The following is an 18,852-nucleotide window of genomic DNA, read 5'->3' as shown; positions in this document are numbered from 1 at the left end:
GTCTTATTCTCTGAAAAGAACAAACAGATTTTTCAAAGAACAAGTATGAAGAACAAAATGTGTTTGGGGATTGACTAACAGAGATAAGAAAAGTGTAAAAAAAACTGGTCTATTATTTTCAGAGGACTATTATGAAGAAGGAAATATGGCGTGGGGTTGATTATAGAGATAATAAGAAAAGAGGATAAAAAAAACTGGTCTATATTGAAATAGTTGTTGACTGTAAAGAAAATTTAGAGAGGCTAGATTCTCCTTGAGTAGAATAAAGACACTATTTTATTCTATAGCCTATGTAATATAGATTTAGGAAACTCTAGTACGTATTAAAAACTTGGGCATGTATTGCCTATTCTGTACTTGAATTTCAAGTTTTTAAAATAACATTGAATACATTTCACATTAGTTATTTTTTGTAGGTTAAAACAATTTTTAAAAAGAAGAAATAATGTCTCTTAATTTGATAGCATATATCAAGCACTAGCTTGACTAGTCCATGGGATTTTAATGATGACTCTGAGGTTGCTTTTGAAGAGGAACTATGGCTGGAGTTATTGCTTAAATTTTATTCACCAGGTTCTGGAATCTGAGAACCGACAAGGGTCAGGAAGTTATGGTGGTGACTAATGGAGGCATCAGACATTTCGTCTTCTGTCTCAATCGAAGGGAGAATTTTGCCACAAAGTAGCGGGCATTGAACAAAGCCAGGATGTGGACCAAGGAACTGCTTTCCCAGCACTGTTACACCTCAGCCTTCTGGTGACTGGAAGCAACCTCAGATTTACTGCCTCTTGATGTGAGCTTGTTAAGCCAGGACTGAGGATTTCTGCAAAGGATGAGATTTGCTCTGTTTTGAATCTCTAGACTCTTCACCAACCCTTTCAAGGGCACACATGCATTTCATATCCTTCATCACAAAGGAGGCCAAGCACAAGGATGTAGGAGGATCAGGGCTAAGTTCTCAGGGTGACATGGTGCGAAGTCACGAGCTCTGGGCGTCAGGCCTTGTTCTGCCACCTACGAGTGTGTGACCAGAACGGTCTCCTCTCCTTGGCCTCAGCGTCATCTGTAAAATGAGACTTCGTGGGGGACGTATAATAAGAACTTATGCACATAATTAGAAGTTACAAAAATCATGTTGGGTTACATATATGTAGGCATGAGAATGTGATCTTATGAACTCTACCTCCTGCGAGAAACAAATGTTAGAACAATTATATAGGAAAAGTTGGGCGAAGGTGCATGAATATTTTGGCATGAGTTCATTTATAGTGGGGACCAGAATTATAATTGCCTCGTTCCTGTCAGAACATGAGGCCTTGTGAGGAAAGTGATAATTGTAGTATCCTTAGCTCCTTATTAATGACACCCCCTCTAGCAATAACATCAACTGCCTAGCTTTTTTCTAGAGGCAAATTTTAGGAATGTGCATAACCACTCTCTCTCTCTCTTTTCTCAATTACATGCAATCTAGATACTTTTTTCCTAAAGTAAATAGTCTGTTTTTTTTTTTCCCCTCTATGGAAGTTTTTGGGATTTTTCTCCTTATCTCTGGTGGCCTGAAATTTCACCAGGATAGTATAGGTGTGGATTTCTGCCCTCCCCCACCCCCCAATTCATCTTAAGGAGCCCTTTGATCTGAAGTCTAGTGTCTTTCTCTAGCTCTAGGAAATTTTCTTTTATTACTTATTTTCTCATTTTATTGATTCCATTCCATCTTTCTGAAACTTACATGAGAGGTATTTGAAATCATCGTGATCTCTTTTCCATGTCCTTTGACTTTTCTTTAACGTTTTTCATTTTCTTTTGGACTGCATTTTGGAAGAATTCCTTACTTTAGTCTTCTGGTTCTGTATGTTAATCTGTAGCTCTATATATTCTGGAATTCAGTTCCTTCATTAATGTATTTCTTTTTGAATCCGGAGTGTAAAGAGTTGACAATTATAACACCTTAGTTCATAGCTCAGTGCTATCATTTGTCCATGTAAGAATGTTGTTTCACTCATTTGCTTTTAAAAATTTCATTACTGATTTGCATTTCCATTCTTCCCATCACTGTTTTTTTCCCAAGATGTTTGATATACATTCTTTTTTAAAATAATATTTGTATGTGTTTTTTTAAATTGATTTTGGAGAGTGGAAAAGAGAGGGAGAGAGATAGAAACATCAATGATGCAAGAGAATCATTGATGGGCTGCCTCCCATATGCCCCCTACTGGGGATGGAGCTTGCAACCTGAGCATGTGCCCTAACCCAGAATCGAACCGTGACCTCCTGGTTCATGGGTTGATGCTCAACCACTGAGCACACTGGCCAGGCTGATATACATTCTTAAACCTGCATTTTTTCTTCATGCTTAAAGATATTTTGTTGTCTTCTGTGCATGTTTTTGCCCTAGCTTAATAAATATATAGTATTGTGCTATGTAGCATAGCTTCTTTAAAATTTGGCAATAACAGTTTTTTTCCCCCGTGGTTTTTCATTGTTTCAGAAGAAAAGGCCTTTTTACTCTGTAATTACCATATACAATACTGAACTCTGTTGATTTGGGTATATAAATATCGAGGAGACTGGGTGGGCACATAAATATTGAAGAAACTGTCAGTAAATTTCAGGTCGTTTCATGGCAAAACTGCTACAAAAATAAATAAAATTATGCAACACTGTTTGGCACTCTTAGGGTCCATTTCTAGGCTGACATTTGGAGATTGGGCTTTGCAAATGAGTAGGACTAAATGAAATGAAAAGTTAATCTTTTCTTTGCTTAGGCAAAATGATGAGAATTTGGGCCAAAGATAAATTAGATTAAAAATCAAATTTTAAAGAAATGCTCCAGGTAAATCTGGCTCCAATTAAAAAATTTTGTTTGCTTAATGTAGTTTTATTATTGGTGGGGTACTCTCTGTATCCCCTATGTTATTGGTGGAAATGGGCTGCTGGGGGTGGGGGTGGGGCAAGAATTTCCTGAGCCCCCACAGGAGGATGAGGTATTGTGGAAAACTTTATTGGTGAGGAAACATTAAAGGAGTTCTGTTCCAAGGTCCCATCTTTGTCTTTCCATGGAAAAAAAGCCTCGTTTTGTCTTGAGCAGAGCTAGGTTTAAAGCCTCTGCCCAGCGTTTCTATTCCGTGTTGAAGCATGATCCAGGCCAACATCTGGCTAGCTTAGCTTGTGTTCCCAGCTGCAGTCCATTGCATGTAGAGTTCGCATGGCCATGGGCCATGGGGCTTTCAGGGCCACAAGGCAGGCTAGTGAGGATCATGGAGCAAGCAAGTGCAAGGAAGCAGGAGCGAAGTAACAGGAAGGAACAAGAGAGAGAATTCTTTGTTTTGGAAGTTTTAACTAGGAGTTTATCCAATGAATCCTCCAGGATTCCATGTGCTTGCAGTGGCTCCTCTCCTCTAGCCAATGATCTTTCTTCCCAGGTTAGCCTGACAGGCAAGCACCTTCCCTACGTCACCTCAGCTTGACTGAGCATGTGACCATCTTCCCCTTTGTTGAACCCCTTCCCTCGGTGATTTTCAAGGAATGGACTGGTGGTTCCCTGGGGAGTGTAAAGTCGCAGCTTCCTGGTGAAGCTGCCCAGATGACCATGCTTTTAATATCTGGCCTTCCCTTTACTCCTTTCCTATTATTAATATTAACAACTAGCTAGTTGCAATAGTAACAATTTCATTAAAAACAACAGCAAATATACCAATTTATAATGTTTACCATATCGATATCTATATATATATATCCATCTCTCTCTCTCTCTATGTGTGTGTGTGTGTGTGTGTGTGTGTGTGTGTGTGTGTGTGTGTATCTATATATGTCCTATATAATAAAAGCCTAGGTGGTGCAATGCCTTGCACAACGTCGTCACAAGATGGTTGCCACATGATGGCCGCCATAAGATAGCTGCGCATACAGAGGAGGTGGGGCCCAGTGGCCGCTCCACACAGTGAGGCCTGGGGGTCCCACGGCTCTGTGTGGTGCAAAGGAGGCCAGTCCCGGTGTCTCTGCCATCTCATGTGGAGGAGGCGGATCCTGGTGGAGGAGGCGGGTTGTGGCAGGGGAGGGCAGTTGAGGGTGGTCCTGCCAGCAGGGGAGCAGTTAGGTGTCAATCAGGCTGGCAGGGGAGCGGTTAGGGGCAATCAGGCAGGCAGGCAGGCAGGCAGGCGAGCGATTAGGAGCCAGCGGTCCCAGATTGTGAGAGGGATGTCCCAGATTGAAGAGGGTGCAGGCTGGGTTGAGGGACACCCCCCTTCCCATGCTTGAATTTTGTGCACTGGGCCTCTAGTGTGTATATATATATAGATAGATAGATAGATAGATAGATAGATAGAGAGAGAGAGAGAGAGACCCCAAAGATACATACACACTTTAACAGCTGAAAGCTCACTTAATTTTCACTCCTTTTCATGTTTAACTGATTTGAAATAATGAGTGAAGCCAGACTAAGCTTTGAACAAAGAAAAGTTATACTAAAGTGCCGCTAGACATCTTTTTTAATGGGGATACATAAAAGATAAAGTTTAGGGTACAAAACCAGCAATAGTTAACAAATTGAAGGCACACAAATACCACATGAAATGATTCTTGATGTTTGTAATTCCATTACTTTGTGTTATTACCAGTGCCTGGACCAGAATGGTCATCAGTTTGAAAACATGCATTGTCCAAAAAAATATTTATTTATGTAGATTCTTTTAAATTTTGAAAATGAACTGTATGTTAATAAACACGACTTTATAATCATTCCAAGTGAGTATAGATTTTTTTGGGACACCCTCTATACATATATTTTATTACATTTTTCTTCTTCCCCCCCTTACAAAACACATCTCTAATACTTGGGCCATAAATGAGAGTTCCTACACCCCTCTCCTTGGGTTTGATAATTTGCTAGAATGGCTCATAAAAATGGAAACATTTTCGTTATGTTTACTGGTTTATTATAAAGAATACATTAAAAGATGTGGGTGAACAGCCAGATACAGAGATGCACACGGCAAGGTCCAGCAGTGTCCCAAGCACAGGACACTGGGAATAGGGTGTGCTACCCTTCCAGCACGTAGCTGTGTTCACCAACCCAGAAGCTCTCTGAACCCCATATTGTTCTGATTTTTATGAAGGCTTCATCACGTAGGCACGATCAGTCATTAATTTCATTTCTAGTTCCTTTCCCTTCTCTGGAGAATTGAGGGAAAGGCTGAAACTTCCAAGCTTGTAATCATGGTTTTGTCTTTCTGATGACCAGCCTTTATCCAGGAATCCACTAAGAGTCACCTCTTTAGAACAAAAGACATTCCCATTACCAAGGAAATTCCAAAGGATTTAGGAGATCAGTGTCAGACCTTCCTATCAGGAAATTACAAGATCTTGGAGCTCTGTGTCAGGAATCAGGGTCAAAGACTAAAAGTAAGAACAAAAGATTCTTGTAGTACCACTAATTATAGGATTTTAGGAACTTTGTGCCAGGAACTGGGGGTAGTAATCAATGTATGCCTTATTATTTCTGGATGCTATCACACTCTATAAATTTAAAAAATTTTTAATTTATTTTAACCAAAAAGAAAAACACAAACAAAAGCAGTTTACCCATTTCTACCACCCCCCACTCACAACTCTTGCAACAACTAATCTATTCTCTGAATCTGTGAGCTTGTTTCTTGCTGTTGTTGTTTTAGATTCTACATTAAGAGAGATCATATAGTATTTGTCTTTCTCTGTCTGACTTATTTCACTTAGTGCCCTCAAGGCCCATCCATCCATGCTGTTGCAAATGGCGAGATTTCATTCTTTTGATGACTGAATAATATTCAATTATCTCTCTCTCTCTCTCTCTCTCTCTCTCTCTCTCTCTCTCTCTATCATCTCCCTATCTCTATCTCTACACATCTATATCTATACTAGAGGCCCAGTGCACAGGTGGGTCCCTAGGCCTGGCCAGCGATCAGGGCTGATTTGGGCCAGGCTGATTGGGGCTCGGCCAATGGGGCCTGCCAGCCAGGGGAAGTGATGGGGGAGGGACCGAGGGAAGTTGGCCGCTGGCCCCGAGGAAGGAGCTGGCCCTTAGCCTTCCTGGGAAAGGGGCTGTGTCCACTGCCACCCACCCCTGGTTCCTTGTCCCAGCCCGGGGCCTGAAGGCCCCGGCAGGGTCAGGAGAGGAGGTGATGGTCACCCGGCTGGATGCGGATGCTGAGTCGATGCCCTGCCACCATGTGGTTTCCCCCCCTCCCCCGCTCCTCCTTCCCTCTCATAATGGTTGGTTGGCCTGTTGTTCTGGTCATTCGGTCGTAACGGTCGCTTAGGCTTTTATATATATAGATATCACCTCTCTATATATAATTTCTTTATCCACTCATCTATCTATGGACACTTAGGTTGTTTCTATATCATGACTATTATAAATAATATTATAATAAGCATAGGGTGCATATATACTTTCAAATAAGTGTTTATGTTTTCTTCAGATAAATACCCAGAAATAGAATTGCTGGATCATATAGCAGTTCTAGCTTCATATTTTTCCCCACAAAAAAATAAAAATAAATAAATAAACACATAAAAACAACATATTTTTTTCTATAGTGTTTGCATCAATTTACATTCCTATCAAGAGTGTGCAAGGGCTCCCTTTTTTCCACATCCTCACCAACACTGTTATTTCTTGTCTGTTTGTTAATAGCCATTCTAAGAGGTATGAGGTGATATTTCATTCTGGTTTTGATTTGCATTTTCCTGATAATTAATTATGTTGATCCTCTTTTTATGTAACTGCTGGTCATATGTATATCTTCTTCGGAAAAAGTGTCTATTCAGATCCTCTATCCATTTTTAAATCAGAGTTTTTTGTTTTTGTTTTTTTTAAATATATTTTATTGATTTTTTACAGAGAGGAAGGGAGAGAGATAGAGAGCTAGAAACATCGATGAGAGAGAAACATCGATCAGCTGCCTCCTGCACATCTCCCACTGGGGAGGTGCCCGCAACCCAAGTACATGCCCTTGACCGGAATCGAACCCGGGACCCCTCAGTCCGCAGGCCGACGCTCTATCCACTGAGCCAAACCGGTTTCGGCTTAAATCAGAGTTTTTGGGTTGTTTTTTTTTTTCTCCTATTGTGTTGTATGTGTTATTTGTATATTTTGGATATTACTCCCTTATCAGATATGATTTGCAAATATTTTCTCCTATTCAGTAACTTGCCTTTTCACTTTTTTGAGAGTTTCCTTTGCTAATCAGAAGCTCTTTGTCTGATGTAGCTCCACTTGTTTATCTTTGCTTCGGTTGCATCTGCTTTTGGTGTGAGATTCAACAGTAAGAATAAAAATAATTTAATTTGGTTGTACAAGGTTGTGGAGAAGAAAAGTTTAAAAGGTAAACACCACCAAAACAGCCATTTAAAAAGACCTAGGTCAAGGAGCTTACCTCCTATGTTTTCTTCTAGGATTTGTAGGTATCTTACTATTAACTTTATATAGAGCCTCCAATATGTTAATGAAAAATAACAGCATCAGAGATAATTACAGTCCACATTGTGGAGTGCCAGGCACTGTGTTAAAAGCTTTCCATGCATTATCTCATTCAATGCTGGCAATACTTGTTTTAGGTACCAAGAATTTCTCTCCAAATATATTAAACTTTCTTTAAGGTCTTATTCTGCTGCCTCCATTACTTTTCGATAGGTTTCAGTTGTTTTGTTATTTGAGTAAGATGATCCTTTTTAATGGTATAAATTCTCCTCAAACATTTGGTAATGTCTACTTTTATTGTTGGTGAGGTCTATTTCCTTGACCAAATGACAATACCTGTTTACTTGTCTGTTAATGCATTTCTCCTTCTGGTGATAAAGGAGGAACACAATGGAATGGGTGGTCCGAGGGCGGGTGTATTAGTTTCCCAGGGCATCCCTAACAAAATACTGCAAACTGGGTGGCTTTACACAATAGAAATTCATTCTCTCACAGTTGTGGAGGCTAAAGGTTCAAAATCAAGGTGTTGGCAAGGCCACACAATCTACAAAACCCCTAGGGGAGGAGCCTTCTGTGCTTCTCTCAGCTTCCAGCAGCTCAGGGCATTGTTTGGCTGCATAATTCTAACCTCTGCTTGTGGTTTCCCATTGTCATCTTTCCTCTGTCTGTGTGTCTCTGTGACCTCACGTAATGTTTTCTTCTCTATGTCTCTTCCCTCTTCTTTTTTATTAAATACATTTGTATTGATTTCAGAGAGGAAGGGAGAAGGAGAGATAGATGGAAACATCAATGATGAGAGAGAATGATTGATCTGCTGACTCCTGCACCCTCCCTTTCCTCCCCCAGGCCTGGGCAGGGGACCCCCATCTCCCTCTGATCGCTTGCTCCACCCCCCGCCCAAGCCTGATGCCTCTGACCCAGGCTTCAGGCCTGGGCAAGGGGGCCTTCATATCCCCCAATCCCCAGCTCAGCCCCCCGCCCAGGCCTGATGCCTCGGCCAGAGGAGTTGACCCTCATCACCCTCCGATCGCCGATCACTGGATTGGCCCCTTGCCCAGGCCTGAGGCCTCCGGCAGAGGTGTCAGGCCTGGGCAGGGGACCCCCAGCTCCCCGCAGTTGCAGGCTCCACCCCTGCCCCCACAGGACGCCTCTGGCTGAGGCATCCGGCCCAGGCAGCGGGGACCCGCAGCTGCAGCGTCCCCGCAATCGATCGCGGGCTCCCCTTTAGGCCCAGGCAAGGGACCCCTAGCTCCAGGGACTGCCAGCTTCGACCATGCCCAGCTCCCATCGCTGGCTCCACCCCTACGTCCTGCTATCACTGGCCAGGGCGGCAAAAGCACCCGATTCTCCTATCATGGCTGGGGGGCAGGGCAAAGGCGGCCCCCAGGGCCGTCTTTGCCCTGCCCCCCGGTTCTTAGCTCCCCCCTGGGTTTCTGATCACTGTCAGTGGCAGGGGGCTTCTTCCTGCTTTCCCTTTTGCCTCCCTGCATTGTGCCTACATATGCAAATTAACCACCATGTTTGTTGGCTGTTAACCGCCATCTTAGTTGGCAGTTAATTTGCATATCACCCTGATTAGCCAATGAAAAGGGTAGTGGTCGTACACCAATTACCATGTTTCTCTTTTATTAGTGAAGATAAGGTATTGATTTAAACTAGGTATCAAGTTTTTTCTGCAAAGGGCCAGATAGTAAATATTATAGGCTTTGTGGGCATAAGGTCTCTGTTGCAGCTACTCAACACTGCAAAAAGCAGCCATAAACAATATGTAAGTAAATGGAAGTGGCTATGTTTCAATAAAACTTTACTTACAAAATTAGGCAATGGATCAGGTTTTGTGTATCCCTAACACCAGTGGATCTCAAACATATTATGCACCAGGATCTCAGAAAATACTTAATAAAACACATTGCTCTCATTACCTCCAGTTTCTTACTCAATAGTTTTGGGGTGGGGATTCCAGAATTTTAATTTTAATTCCAGGTGATGCTGATACTACTGGTCTGTGGACCACACCTTGAGAACCACTCATCTAAATGATTTTGTTTCCTAAACACTACTATCTCAACCATTTATTGATGATACAACCATGTTCCTTATTTGCTTATTTGTTCATTCATCCATCCATTCAACAAGTATTTATTGAATTTCTACTATGTCAGGCTCTGTTCTCGGTCAGGAGAATATTGTCATGAATAAGACAAAGGGTATTTTCTCATGAGTGGAGGAACCAGACAAACACAAGTATACCTGCAAAATATCTAGTGTTGGATGAAATAATAATTACATAAGCAAAACCAAGGAAAAGGCGAGAGAACCATTTTAGACAGAGTAGTCAGGGAAGGCCACTTTGAAGAGATGACATCTCAACAGATGTAACGATGTAAAAGAGCTAATTAGGGGAAAGGTAGGTCATTCCAGGAAGAGGAAATAGCAAGTATGAAGGCCCTACTGTGAGGATGAGTTTGTGTTTGAGGAAAAATAAGGAGATCATTGTGTTTTGACTGAGGTAAAGACTAGCAGGATTTCAGTTCAGGGCGGGGTGTAAATATTGTAGAGATTTTGAATCTCTATGTGATAAAGAGTTTGCATTTTATTTTATGTTTTACAGGAAGACATTGGAGGATTTTGTGCAGAGGAGTGACATGACAGCATTTACATGTTTGAAGCATCACATGTTTTCTGGATAGAAAATACTCTATGCGTGTGGTGGCAGCAGGGGTTGAGGATGAGAGTAGGAGCAGAAAGACCAGTTGAAGGATTTCAGAAATTCTGGAGAAGGACTATAGTGTCTTGGACCAAGATTATTTAAGTGTTGAGACACTGCTGGGTGCAGAATATATTCTGTAGAATTTGTTGAAAATTTGGATGTGGTGTATGAGGTAAAGAGCAGTATCAACTATAACCCCTGAGTGTCTGTTTTGAGCTGGGTGGGGATGGGAAGGAAGTGAAAGTTTTACCTTTAGAATTTTATGTTTGAGATATTTTTTCGCCATTCGAGTGGAGTTGTCAAAAAGGCAATTAGATGTAATAAGCTGGTGACCAGGTGAAAGGTCAAGGCTCAAGATAAAAGATAAATTTGGGACCTATCAACACACTTTCGATGTTTTGTATTTAAAGCCATACGTCTCCAGGAGGTCACCTACATTGTGGGTGTAGATAGAGAAAAGAAGGGCACCAAGTAGTTAACCTTACTAACTTTGAGATGATGGGAAAAGGAAGAGGAACCAGCAAAAGAAACAGAGAAAGCGAGAAGGAGAGTATAGTTTCTCAGAAGCCAAGTAAAGAAAATGTTTCAAGAAAGAGAGAGTCATCAAAGTTGTCAAATGTTACTGGGTAAGCAAGTAAGATGAGGACTGAAACTTAATCACTTGGTGATCTTGCTCAGAGCGGATGCAGTGGGAAAGTGAGAGTTAAAGTTGTTCAGAATAGAAGAGGAAAAAATGGCAAAAGAGGACATAGAGATGTGAATGTAGTCAACTCCCTCTTGGGATTTTTGCTTCTGGTAATGTTTGCCTAAATTATATGTACCTATCCTAAGAACAAGTAAAACAGCAAGACTAATTATAAAAACTGCCTGAAGATATTAGATAGCTAACAAAATGGCAAAGAATAATAAGTTTTGGAAGAAGAAAGAAACCTAGAGGGGTAAAACCAGCACCAAGGTCTACATTTTCATTAAGAGAAAAGGTAGCTGAGAGGTTGGGAATCTGAACAGCACCTTTAACAATGTAAAGAGAGATCAAGTATGTGATCCAGAGTATGCCCGGGGGACTCTCCACCAGATCTAGAGTTGGAATTGCCAAAAGCTAACTCTTAGGAATAAGTGTGAGTCAGAAGTAGTTCAAATCTGGCAGAAACAGAAGCTGAGCTCCAAATAAACTCAATCCTTAATATTAACTTAAGAAAGCTCACATTGTTAGTGCCCCTAACTACTTTCCAGAAGAAAATACAAATTCTCTTTGGAGTAAGACAACATCATTCTAGGTCTCAAATTATTTCTACAGTTGTTCACTCAATAAAATAACTGGTCATTTTGGGAGACAAAATGATAACAAGTGAAAGCCAAGGGGGGAAAAAAAAACCCTTAACAATAGAAACAGGCTAACAGGAGTATCAGGTAACAGACTTATCTTTAAGATCATTACTTTGCTCAAGGAAATTTAGGACAGATTAGGCAATTTTACAAAAAATTGGAACTATGAAAAAAAAAACAAATTGAAATTCTGAAATTGAATTTACCTGATAACTGAAACTAAAAACTCAATAAATGAGTTTAATAACTTATTAGACACTATTGAAGAGAGAATTAGTGACCTAGGGCAGTGGTCGGCAAACTGCGGCTCAGCAAACTGCGGCTCCCGAGCCACATGCGGCTCTTTGGCTCCTTGAGTGTGGCTCTTCCACAAAATACCACGTGCGGGCGCACATGTACAGTGCAATTGAAACTTCGTGGCCCAGGCGCAGAAGTCGGTATTTTGTGGAAGGGCCACACTCAAAGGGCCAAAGAGCCGCGTGTGGCTCGCGAGCCGCAGTTTGCCGACCACTGAGTCCTAGGGGATAGGTAAAGTGGTCATCAGAATGAATTATAGAGAAAAATAAGGAATAAAAATACAAAGAGAAGTTATAAAATAGGAGATGTAGTGAAGACACCTAGCAACACTAACTGGACCCCTGGAAAAGCAGAGGAGAGAAAATGGGACATAAGCAACATTTGAAAAAGATAAGGATAGAGTTTTCCAGATCTGTGACAAATAACAAACCAAAGATTCAAAAAGTACTACAAACCACAACTAAGTACTACAAACCATAACTAAAAGGGAAACCACAGTTTGTCTAATTACAGCAAATGTACTGAAAATTAAGACAAAAAGGAAAAAAATTATAAACTAGCCATAGGAAGCTTAAGAACCAACAGTTAGAATGAGATTTCTCTTCTTTCATCAGAAACAATGGAACTTTGTGCAACGTTCTGAAAATAACTGTCAACCTAGATTTCAAAATATCTAAAAATGTATCCTTTCTTAATGAAGATTAAATAAAGATATTTTCAGACCAAAACTTGTGGGGGAAAAAAATGTTTTTTTGTTTGTTTGTTTTTTCTCAGCAGGCATACACTATGCATTGAAAAGAACACTAAAGATTTTTTTTTTCAGATAATGGAGAAATAAAACCAGATTGAAGGTAGGAGATTCAGGGGAAAATAAAGAGAGCCAAAGGGAAAATGTATATAAATCTAAAAGACTGTACAAAACAGTATTTATAATTCCTGTTGGATCTAAATATATATAGAATTAAAGTACACAACAATAATATCCAGATAAATGAAGTTAAAAAGGTGTGTTTCTTACATTGTATAAGAGCAGGTAAAAGTGCTAATTAAAATTAGACTTGGCTAAATCAATGATGATATAATCTCTGGAGTAACTTCTAAAAGTAGTAAAAATATATAACTGTTTTGAGATAAAAACTAGAGTAATAGATAATCTCAAAAAACTGAAAGAGCAATGTAATAAAGAAATGATGAACATAGAACTGGTGAGAAAATAGGAAGCAAATACTAACCAAAAGAAAGCTGACTAGATAAATTAGTATCAAAGTAGGCAGATATTTTGAGGAATTTTGTTTTAAAGGTTTGTAGAGAAATAGGCCAAGAACTGGAGGGGGACATTAGTTCAATTTATTTTTTAATACTGTGACCTACTGGAAATAATACAGGAAAGACATACACAATTTAAAGTAAAGCTCTTTGAATAGAAAATGGATGGGATTTAGTGCTGAAACGGAAGAGTTGGTCTTAGGGATGGGACAATACTTTTTTTTTTAATTAAAATAAGCAAAGGATAAAGATACCAGATTCAGGTACATTTATAGATAGATTTGTGGGCGAGAAGATGAGACAGTTCTCTTCTGATTACATCCGTCTCCTAAGGAAAATCTACTAGTTGAGTGTAGGAGAGGTTAATATTGGTTTGAACAGAGGGAAGGTGTAGTATAGCAGTTTTAATAAGTGAAAAAATACATTTCCTATGAAAATATACAAAGAATAGGCAGTGTCGAGAGTCCACTTATCTTTGCAATCATTAATTGAAAGTGAGGCTAGTCAGTGTGGCAGTCATGTGTTTCTTTCCAGCTAAGTTCCTCTTCCTCAGTGAAGATGTAGAGTAGGTGGAGTTGAATACGTGTTCAGGTAAAGCAAGCATGGTTTCTTTCTGTCAGTGCCACACTTCCCTTGTCCTCTATTATATGTATTGGTAGTGAATTGGTGAGGGACTGTAATGCTGGTTGTGCTGAAAAGCACCTCCCAGCAAACCCTGTCTGACCCCACAGCTGGTTGTGCTCTGAAATTAGAATGAGGACTATTTAGCACTTTCGTTTCTCAGCTGTTGGCCTACTTGGCAAACGTGAGAAAACAGGAAAGAACCCATTTTGAACTTCACAGCATCAATCCATCTGTCTGCAGACAGACCATGCAGACGCACTCAGATTCTATTCTCTCTTTGGCATTTACAGCTCTAGGGCCTGGGACAGTGGTTCCAACCTTCCTAATGCCACAACCCTTTAATTCAGTTCCTCATGTTGTGGTGACCCCCAATTTCATCGTTACAAATTGAACATAATTAAAGCACAGTAATTAATCACAAAAACAATATGTAATTATCTATGTGTTTTCCGATGATCTTAGGCGACCCCTGTGAAAGGGTCGTTCGACCCCAAAGGGGTCATGACCCACAGGTTGAGAACCGCTGGGCTGGGAGGCTAAGTCATCCACTTTACCTGTGGGTTATATCGGTATCCCCCTTTATGCCATCGATGTCTCCCCGTTAGCAACTTTGAGTAGGTTTCTGTGCCTTGAAAATAAGCAATCCCTGACAAAAAGGTCACTTTCCTCATCTGTATAAATGAGGAGGGGTTTTCAAATGATGCACCTTGAAGCCCAAGTTGTCACAGGGACGTGTAAGCAGGATGGAAGAAATAACGAAAAGGCACCAACAGCTCCTGGTCCCGCTAGCCCACTTCTCCTCGGACCCCTATTACATGCAGGCTTCTTGTTAGGGATTTCACTCACAAAGTTTCTATTAAAGAAATGAACGTAAACCCTACTCTTCCAGCTCTTATATTGTAGAATTCCGTGGCGTAGACTCATTTCTATTTGTTTTTAGTGATAGTACAACTTCAAGTTATAAGATGAGGGTAGGTCTGAAATCATTGCTCGGGTCATATGTCGAGGCACGTGTCAATCATTATGACATGGTCATTATAACCCCCTGGCTATCTTCCTGGTTCTCTGACTCTCAGAAGACCTTGCTGAGTCAGTCACTCTGGTCCAGTTGAGGTGCAGAAGTCGTAATGCTTCAAAGATCACAGCTTCCTCTCCGATACAATTTTGGCACCTATGTTTCCTTCCCTTCTTCTCTCTCTTCCATGTTGTTCAGAAATACAGCCATTTTGTTGAGGGAGCCTCATTTCAGTGGGGTCATGCCTTGGGCAAGGGATTAACAAACTCCTGTGATCTCATCAGTTCAACCATTTCATTTATAGCTGTGTGGACTGGCAGCTTGTTCTTGGCACAGTTCCTGTGGGCATCCATTAGTAATTCTGGGGATGTCACATACTCACCAGCCATAAACGGGAGTCAGGCCTGGCCAGATGAAAAAGTAGAATTAGCTGAGAAGAAGGTACTGAACTTTAGCCTCAGGTCATGTGTAATGGTCGCAAGTCGGTGATTTATTAATTTATTTAATGAGAGGATTGTTTTCAATAAATAGGAGATCAAATAATTTATTACTTCTTCAAAGGGTCTCTTGATAAAATCTGGAAAAGTTGGCGTGAAGAAAGAGGACTTCCTGAGTAAAGCTTACCGTTAAATCCAAACTGGAATTCTAACGAACACTTTCCTTTGAAGACTGGGTTTAGGAAAAGGAGCTACTGCATCTGTTCATTACCTTGGAAGAAAATTCCAGGCTTGATTTTATCAATGAAAATTACAATTTTTCTTATTCATTTGTATGCTTACTTTTACAGATCCCATGCTTAATGGGCCACAATGTCTTACAGGCTTCCTCAGACACGTGGTCCACCAGCTGAAAATCAGAGCAAAATCATAAATTTCTTTTTTATTGTCTTAAACAACATTAATGTGACTCATGATTAAAATAGGAAAAGGACATCATTTTAACAGTTAAAAAACCCCCCAAAAAACCCAAAGAGGATACGCTTCCTATAGAGGAAATGCTTAAAGAAAATGATTTCATGTTTATAAACCTCAGAATTTGTGTATAAAAATGTGAAATGAGGAGAATACTATTTATATTTACAATTGAGGCTCAATGAGTGGCGTTTTGGGAATAAAGTTGTTTAAACCCTAAAAAAAAAAAAAGAAAGAAAGAAAATGAACCCCCGGCGGACTTCCTTTGGAGCAGAAAGCGAAGCTGTGTGTGTGGACGGAAGGCATCAGATTCCTGGCCAGCGGCTCTTCTCGGGGCTGTTTGTGTCCCAGGGAGACTGTGTGACTGTCCTCCACAACTGTCTTCATTGTATCGGAAGTTTTATTTAAAAAATGATCTTATCAAAAGGGCAAAGAAGTATCTTCCCTTTCCCTCCCACTGCCCTAAACCTTAGCACGCCCTTCACAGTTACATGTGTGCGTGCCGAAACAAACAAAAACCCCACACCGCACCCCTTAGCAACTGAGATTATGGTAAGTAGCATGCAATGTACAGAACACACGCTCTGTTTTTGTTAAAAAAAATTTGTTGCGGTGAAAAAATATCTGCTTCTCCTATCCTATTTAATGCCATTTCTTTAAGTCATGCAAGCTAACAGAATCCTAGAAGTCCCTTGCTAAATGCCTTTTTCTCCTTCACTCCTCATATGCCATTGGTCATGAATTCATGGAACTTCTTTCTTCTATCATATTGTGTTAGCTCTACTTTTTTTTATCCATACTCTCTGCCATGACCTCCATTTAATAACTTGTTTCTGTCCTGGGATATTCATTGCATTGTCTCCGTAGATAGTCTTTCAGCCTTCCAACTTGCTTTCACCTTGGCTCCCAGCAAGCCCATCTCTTGGATAGCCTACAGAGATTTTTCTAAAATGCAAATTTGATTATGCTAAAGCTCCTGCTTAAAGTTTTATCAATGGCTTCCCCACTCTCTGAAGAACAAAGTCCAAATTTAGTTTTATGTTATATAATGATTTTGTTGATCTATCTGGCTTTCATCTCTACCCAATCTGGTATTTCCTTCACATTCATTGTTGCTAAGACTTTAGTCCTTCCAATGCATTTCATCCCACCATTTTATACCTCCATGTTGCTCACTATGGTACCTATTTTTCTATTCTATCTGAAGGACTCCTACTTATACTTTAATACCCAGATCAAATAGTTCTCTTTTTTTGGATCTTACAAACTTCCTTACTTTGCCCTTAAAAACAGAACTGGTCTTTTTCTTCCTTAGTGATACCAGCAAGCCTAGAGTCCATTGCTGTGCTAAAATTGTCTTCCCTTAAAGACTGTAAGTAGAGACTAGGTCATTTTTATCTTGATATATCCTCTGTCTAGCACTGGGCCTGGTATATGGGAGATACTCTATAAATGTTCATTGAGTAAAAAAAAAAAAATCCAAGTGTATAGCAAAAATATTTAAGACTTTTGCTTTCTTCTGCTTAGAAAAATACTATACAACCATTGTAAAAAATCCAGCAAAGATGCAGAGTAGATGGTCTAGTTTTCAAATTGAATCTCTATGCTTTGTGCTTTATTTCCAAGACCCTTGTAAGTCTATTTTCTCTTATTCCTGGGAATTATCCAAGGGGTTTGTTCTGCTTCAGAATAGGCTGTGCTGTTTATTACAATGGCTAACAGAGAAAGGACTCAGCTGCTGTCCTGGACAGCTTCATCGCGTGCCGCTTCAGGTTGGCATCTTGTTCCAAGCGCAGCCTCTATGATGCCGTGGCAACAGGAAGGTTGAAGCACGATTTCTCTCTCTCACTACTGGAGATGCTGACACTTTGCCATTTTGCAATGCACTTGAGAGGGCAGGTACTCAACTGCTACATCTCAGGGCTGGTTTATTATGGTATATGGTATATGGTATACTCATGTGGTTCCATAGTCATGTCCCCTTGCTAGATCTGGTTCGCACTTCTAGAGCCCTAGATTCCTTTTTCTCTTGTGGTGAATTCTCAAGGACACTATTGTCTGCTCTGTTTCTAACTGTGCTCCTCTCAACTCCTTTCTTCACTACCTGCAGACAAGTCTGCATATCTGAGCCCCAATCGTGCATAGAATTCAAATGTATAATCCAGAAGGCTTCTTAGCCTATCCTTTGTAATAGAAAAAAATAAAAAACTGAACTCCGCTCAATGAATATACTAATTGTTTGTCCTAATTTGTACCATTAGCTCTATCAGTCCTAATAAATAATTGACCCATATAACAGAGAAGGTTTGCGGTTAGTTTTGCTAGTTATGAAAAACCTCTGAAGGATGTTGGATTAGAGTCTGATAGTAGACGCTCCAAGTAGTAGCTCCTTGGAGAACTAATTCATGGGCTGCTTTTGTCAGTGTATTAAGGTAACTTCAACTGAGTGGTACGTAAGTTGGATAGAGAAATTGGAATTGACTTTTCCCCCTGGATAGCCTGGGTTTTCTTTTGCCTGGCTGCGTATCTGTTACTATTCTGTTGCTTTACTTGTGTAGACATAGTCTGTGTATTTTTGAGGTGGGTGTTCCATGAATCACACCCAGTTACAGGAAAATGAGTTCTTTAACAACACTCATAACACTGTATATATCTGTGTGGTTGATCCAGATAATACATTTTTTCATGGCTCATGATACCTTTTAATGAGTAGAGAGTACTGGTATTTCAAGGCCTTTTATTATTTACTAGAGGCCCAGTGCACGAATTCATGCACGGGTGGGATCCCTCAGGGTGGCCTATGGAGATCAGTCCCCAGATCATGTCCCCAGCCTCGCAGCCCCACAGCCCTGCCTGGTACCCCGCCGTGGCTGGTGCCGCCCGCTCACTTGCTCCACCACCCTGCCACAGTCCTGCTTTCGTTGGGGCCCACTGGGTCGGCAGCGCCTCCACTGCTGCTGGCTGCCAGCACTGCATTGCCGACATCTGCCATGTTTCGCGCTGCCCACTGGTGATCAGCACACATCATAGTGAGTGGTTGAACTCCCGGTCGAACAACCGCCCGACGGGATAATTTGCATATCAGGCTTTTGTTATATAGGGAGGATAATACTATGTAGTCTGGCAAATCAGATGTGATTATTCAACTTTACTGAAAATAGAGAATGTGCTAAGATTATTTTATTTCTTGTTTTGAATCAACTCTAATATACACATATTTTAAACTCATCACTCAGAAACACAGATA

This window comes from Myotis daubentonii, chromosome 10 (genome assembly GCF_963259705.1).
Source record: "Myotis daubentonii chromosome 10, mMyoDau2.1, whole genome shotgun sequence".
In the NCBI taxonomy this organism is placed as follows: Eukaryota; Metazoa; Chordata; class Mammalia; order Chiroptera; family Vespertilionidae; genus Myotis; species Myotis daubentonii.
Note: the sequence above shows the minus strand (reverse complement) of the source record.